We start from the raw sequence: 7,104 nt of genomic DNA on the forward strand, positions 1-7,104 counted from the left end.
ATTTAAAAAAGAAATTTAAAGGCAAATCTAGCAGGAAATTACAAAAAAATCAGACTTCCTGATTGACTTTCGGCCTTTATAACTATTACTCGGACATTAATTAACTATAACTAATTTAACATGGAATGCAAGAAAAAGCTGCATTTTGGTTTTAAAACATTAACAGATGTGAACTTTTAGCATAGAATAAGCACTTGGAAATTAGCAAAATGTTCTTAACTAGCATCCATGTTAATGATGTGAGGACAACACAATTTACTTAACAAAATATGAATAATTTGCTTTCTATTTATAATTTGTCTAATAAGATTATACAGAGTAAGTTACTATTACAATATCAATAAAAAATAAATGCAACAAGTGATATATTTTAGTCTTTTATACATGATGCAACTTCCTGCGAACTCATGTGATTTGTGGATTATTCCAACCATTTCATCATGGTGAACGTGTTCAGGTAATGTTATGGTATGCTAAAATCCACACATTTTAATGATTATATTTCATTATAAAGCATAGTTATAGTGAGAAAGAGCAAATTAGACAAGCGCTTGAAGTCATGAGGCAGTATAAAAACTAAGCCTGGAAGCTAGCTAGGCTAACAGTTAAATTAGCTAGCTAGCACACAGCCAAACAATTAACTGTGTAAACAAAGCAAAGCAAATCAATGATGTCAACATTTACCTCAGAAAATTAGATTTAGCTTTAGAAAACTAACCAAACTTTTTTTATTAAGGAAACATCAGTGTTTAAATCTGTTGGTTTCAGGTGTTCTTTTATTGTTAGCATTATGTCAGGTCTTACTAATGCGTTTTTATTAGTTATGGTTTTCTTTAAACATTTAGCAAATTAACAAGAAATCTGTAGGGAGTTTTTTTTTTTAAATAAATTATTATTTGGAACACTTCAATCTCTCTATTCTGAGGACTTTCCCATGGCGGAAAAATTACTAATCCTGGAGACTCCTTCCATACATGTTAAATAAATCTCAGCTGACAAAAATAAAATTTCACCATATTAATATTTACAGGTATATATATATATATATATATATATATATATATATATATATATATATATATATATATATATATATATGTATAAAGATTTTGGACCCTTGTTTGATTTTAACGTGTAACTTTTATGTGCAGTTTGGCTTCTTTAATGAAGTCAAATACAAATGTGTAACTGTAGACATTTTTTAGATTGTGTGTGTCTTTGTAAATCAAATCCGAGCACAATTTCAGATTAGCTAGTCTTAGGACATGTTAGCGATAGTGTGATCTGTAGTCATGCCAATACTCTCTATTTTTCTCTTTCTTTGTCCTATTCCTTTTACCCCATCTCACGTTCCCGCCTCCAGGCTCTGCGCTGACTGGTGGCCGAGTCTTTCTGTAGTTCAACCATTGGCCCTGATGCCTTAGAAAAACCTCTGTTTTTACTCGCTGTGGCTTTAAGCAGTTAGTATTCAGCAGTTAGAGGGAAAAAAAAGAGAAAAGGAGGGAAGTAGTGAACAACAATGCACCGTGGGAGAGAGGGAGAGGGGGAGAGGGAGAGAGAGAGAGAGAGAGAGAGAGAGAGAGAGAGAGAGAAAGGAGGGGCATTGACATTCATTCAGCCTGAAGAAGAAGTGGGAAAGTAAACAGCCCTTTCAGAGGCCCAGGAAGCCACAGGGAGATGTACTGGGTTTCATAGCAGGAAGTCCATGTGAGCTTGTCGGGGTTGAATTGCCTATCAGGCGGCGCTGAAGCTCTTCCTCTGAGCAGAGATAAGAAGGTAAGGGCTGCTGTGATTTATTGTCCTGTTACTTATATCTCTTTCCAACAATAAACCGAGGCACCACGAACAAAGTGGTTGAAATTTTGAAACAATATTATTATTGTCAACATTGAAATAGTTTGTATATCTTATAACAGCTCTATAAGAGTTGAAATGTACATCTACACACCTGTCAGAAAAAAAATCCAAGCATGTAATGTCTTCTTGAGCACCTGCTTGTGTAGGTTAATAATAATTGGGTATTTTAAAAGCATGTGAAAAACCGCTTCACTTAATGTAACTATAAATGGATAAAAACACAATGCTAGTTTTAAATAGAGTTAAATTACTATTATTATTCTAATTTTTTGGTGGGGAAAATTTTAATGCAAAATAAATCCAGGCCATGACGACTAAGACTTTACAAACAAACAGGATCCATCAAACAGGTGAAACACATCAACACGATTGAATTGCTTTAAGATGATGCAACAAAACCAGGAGTAAAACAAAACTTCCAGGTGATGAGTAAAACAGATCTAGTTATTTTCTCCAGTTTAGTTTTTTTTTTAAATAGAGATTTGAAGAAGACACATTAAAAATAACTCCACATGCATTCATATTAATTAATTGATAATTAACTAACAATCAATTCATGTACATTGTTCCAGACTCAATGACTCATGAATTTTATTCCTGAAAATAGAAAATATGATGGATTGATTTATTTTTCATACCACCAGCTCTGATAGTATTTCCAGCTGCAAGGCAATTCAAAGGATCATATTATTATGCTCCTTGTACTACATTATCATTTCTGTGGCAACAGATACTTTATAAGGACTTACATATGTGTTACATAATCAAAGACTAATAGTAAATAAAAATATATTTTATATATATGTCATTAGATAAAAATTAAAAATGTATAAAGAGATGTTTGATATTCGTTTAACGTTTTAGTTTAGGGATATTTAAAGAAGGAGTCTCCAGTTCGAGTGTTGTGTAATGGTCAGGTTTAAGTCTTCAGTACAGAGGGGTTTATACTTTGTGGTTTCTTGGTTCATGAAAAGTGGCTTCATTGGCAAACCAGTGATAACACAGTGTGAAGTCCGGTGATGTTAATGTCTGTCATGAGGGTGCAGCTAGAATCTGAGTCATTTATCTTAAAGTATGACATATTGCTCAATTAGCTGCTGCCCATTTATTATTGTAGGTTTACACATAGAAGCATTTAAAGTGATTATTCTTTGTTACTATTGTCCAATACTTATTTATATTTTATAATGAGAAGGTAAGTCGTCTGTCCGTGAGCATCTATTCACTCTTTCTGTGATTATGTCCAACATCCTCCTAATCAATACAAATTTGTCATACTGTATGACTGTAGAAAGGACATTATTCATAATAACACTCTCTGGTGTTTATAACAGTTTATAATCACACCCTCTAATGTCACCCAAATGAGGATGAGGTTCACTTTTGAGTCTGGTTCCTCTTAAGGTTCCTCTTCCTCTTCCATCTAAGGAAACCTCAGTCACCTCAGACTTGTTCATTGGGGACAAATACAAACATTTAAATATAAGTCTAAAATTAATCTTAAACTTTTTTACTATATTTCTAATGTTCTGTAAAACTACTTTGAGACAGAGTCCATTTTTAAGAGCTTTATACAAATAAAATTGAATCCTGTGACCCAAAATATTTTCACGGTATTCTACCACTTTCACTAACAACAATCAGTACACCAAAAACTTTAATATTGGCTTGTACAGATATCATGCCATGAATTTTTCCTACATCCCACACTCGAACATCACAGCCTCACATTGTTTATGTGTCAGTGTACATGAGGGCACTGTGCCACCCCCTAATCTGGATCTTGGCTCGCTTGTCTGCTTTTCCCCTTTCACCGAGTTTCTTCAGTATCCCCGTTAATCAGAGCTTCAGCAATTCTGCCTGTTTCCCTCTGCTAAAAATCCCTGTGTCATTAGCAGTCCATGCGTGTGTGAGGCACAGCTCCACCACCAGGCTTTTCAACACCATGTGAACAAAACGGTTAAATATTGCTTGCTATTCCATTTTTATTTCATGTTATCCCTGATACGTGGATTGACTCAGGTTTCTGCTGTATTTGACCTCCTTTCAAAAACATGATCAGCGCCGTCTCTGACTTGTGCGATTACGTCATGTTGCAATATGACAACCATAGTTTCAGTCTAAGTGAACACTTACTGAGGAATCTGTCATGGAGACGCTGCAGGTTTCTGACAGTAATTTACACAGCAGTGTGAGACGTGTCTGTCACTCAGCAACGAGACGAGAAGATTAAGTGTACAACAGCACCCTGAGTGAATAGAGATAGATAGAAAGATAGATAGATAGGTAGACAGACAGACAGACAGGTACAGTAGTTAGAAAGATAGGCAGACAGGTACAGTAGTTAGACAAAAAGACAAATACAAAGAAAGACAGATAGTTATGCATCAGATAGATGGATAGAATGATTGTACAGTATTGTGAAATCATTCTTAAGATTCTAGTTCATTCAGTAGATTTTATACACGTCATTATAATTCTTTATGAAAAGTCATTTGAGTCTGTAACTCTGATTATATTCATGAACTGTTAAAGTGCGTCGAACACATTATATTCCCATAATATCTTTTCCTAATGTGCTATACAGTAAGGTCCTATGGATGCAGTATAAACATGGCATGAACATTCATTCATTCATTCATTTTCTACCGCTTATCCGAACTACCTCGGGTCACGGGGAGCCTGTGCCTATCTCAGGCGTCATCGGGCATCAAGGCAGGATACACCCTGGACGGAGTGCCAACCCATCGCAGGGCACATGGCATGAACATGTTCTTAGTTTATCATATGTATGGGCTTCATAGGAAAAGCAGAAAAAATAACATATACATGTACATCACAAAAAAAGCAGCGTGGTTATGACTGTTGCCTAATAATGTACAGTATGTCTGTATTTAATTATTGTTATTGCACGCTATGAATATTTCATCCACTCCCACCCCAGACTCTATACATACACTTTCCATACAGATTCACACACACACACAAATACACACACACACACACCCACACACACACACACACACACACACACACACACACAATCTATACACGCTTTGTTGCCAAAATAATAGTCAAGAGTTCTCAAGAGAACGAGATCAATGGCTTCTTTTCAAATATGTTTGCAGAGGCAATTCTTTTGTCAGGATTATTATAAAAGCAGCTGAGTGTGCAGTGCTTTTGTGTTTCTTCCAGGTGCTTCTTCTGAAAAAAGTTTTATCCACTTACATAAAAGTAGGCAATGAGAACTCCTGTAGAGATTAAGATAGGTGTCCTCTGTGTTACAGTAGGAGCTGTATATAAGGAACCGCTCTAGATGTAAGAAATACTAAATGAAACACAGTGGGTCTTTTTTATTATTATCTTTTTTTTGCTTATATTGCAACAATTTACTAACAAATTCATCTAGCAATTTTTGAGCATTGAGCATGTATTGGACTTTTTATCCGTTTACAGTTACGTTTAAAGTTTTGGAGTCCCATAAAACCTAAATGCTGCTGTTATATACAATATGCCATAGCCCCTATAAACATAAACATATAAACATAATATAAATATTAACTCACCAGCCTGAATGTTTTCTCTCTCTTGAAGTAAAAAAAAAACACAAAACGTAGGACAAACCAAGGCAAACCTTCTGAAGACTTTCTTTCACATGGCAGAAAACTTCCACGACACCGGAGACTCCTTCTTTAACAGTTGAATAAATGTCTCCTTACAGGAAATGAAATCACATCAACACTAACAACATAATTATGTGACATTTACGTGTCATTTTTTTCATCTGCCACGCAAGTCCCTTTGTATGCTGTTACTATAGAAACAGTATTTTAATAGAACTAGGTTCTGACCAACACCTCTGGATTAGAGAGGGTTAAGGGCCTTACTCAAGGGCCCAGATGCTGGGGTTTGAACCCTGATTCTGTGATCAACAACCCAGCCCAGTACTTTGGCAGTTTGGCAGATTAAACCCAAACCTTCTAATCATTAATCCTGAGCCATAACAGTTTCAGCCAGCACTTCTTTAATTGTGTCTTTGTTAGAAGCAACAACATGTATAACACAAACTATCGCTCGCTGACTCACTGTCTGTGAGATGGGAAGGTGTTGTAGGTAGTGTATCTGTCAGCGCTGAAACAGCACCTTTTTGGCCAGACTGACTCCCTGTGTGTGTGTGTGTGTGTGTGTATGTGTGTCTGTGTGTGTTTGAACATCCTACACGGGTTAAATGACAGTCCACAAACGTAGGCCTGCAGATTCACAGATAATTGTTCATACTTTTAATTTTATTATACTTTTTACTCAAAAATGTCATTGAAACCACACATTTCTAATGAAACATGAACATAACAGGCTTTAGGGTTATGAAAGGGTTAAAATCATTGTACCGAATATATATTGTCAGTCATTTTTCACTAATATAATACATTTCTCAATGGTTATTTTACTCACTTCAGGTTTGGTGATATTTAGTGCAGCATCAATGCTTTTATTCTGCAGTGTTAAATTACTAAGTTTATTGTTTTTATTTTTGTTACTTTCGAATTTGTAAATGTTGTACAAATTTGATGAATATGTAAACAGTGAAATTCTCCCACAGACGTAAAGGACATGCATTAAAGTTTTCTGTGATGGATGAAATTTTCATTATATTAGAAGCAATAATAATAATAATAATAATAATAATAATAATAATAATAATAATAATAATTTAGAGCAACAAAGACTTTTTATGTGTAAATTATTATGCACAAATCCTGCTTTATTCCACCTACAGCCTTTGTTAACACCCCAGTTTTATGATCTGTCAGTAAAAACGAAACAAAAAAGTTTCATATTTATAAACTGTAGGGCGTGCAAACTTTTGCGCTAGGCTGTACACATGATGGTCCTCGTCCCATTTGCTGTTTTGTTGTTGCATTGCAAATGGAATGTGACTCTTTATGATTAGCATAAAGTCCACGCAGCTCCCCTGAGAGCTAAGCAGGGATCTCACAAAGCTATTACTGTGCAGCGTAACACAATCAACGACCCGTCCGCTGCCTCATAAAGCTGCTGTGTACTGTAACTATTTCATGCTAATGCTCTCCATGGATTACAGGCCTGGCTTGTGTTTCCCCTGAGAGACACAAACCATCAGCTACGTCTGATTCATTCGCTGTCTTTTATCTACTGAGACATATTTTATTATTACAGATCTCCTCTGAAGCAGAAGCACCGGTCCTTCTGCACCGGGCTCGATCGGTT

The 7,104-nt window shown here is 35.6% G+C and overlaps 1 protein-coding gene across 1 annotated transcript in view; it reads left to right on the forward strand.

The window, feature by feature from the left end:
- Window positions 1-1,570: 1,570 nt before the first annotated feature.
- arhgef10la (Rho guanine nucleotide exchange factor (GEF) 10-like a) overlaps window positions 1,571-7,104 on the forward strand; it is a 159,487-nt gene continuing 153,953 nt past the window's right edge. Inside the window, exon 1 of the mRNA XM_060858048.1 lies at window positions 1,571-1,776. The gene's annotated coding sequence lies outside the window, so the exon portion shown is untranslated. The remainder of the gene's footprint in view (window positions 1,777-7,104) is intronic.

Source organism: Tachysurus vachellii, chromosome 22 (assembly GCF_030014155.1).
Source record: "Tachysurus vachellii isolate PV-2020 chromosome 22, HZAU_Pvac_v1, whole genome shotgun sequence".
In the NCBI taxonomy this organism is placed as follows: domain Eukaryota; kingdom Metazoa; phylum Chordata; class Actinopteri; order Siluriformes; family Bagridae; genus Tachysurus; species Tachysurus vachellii.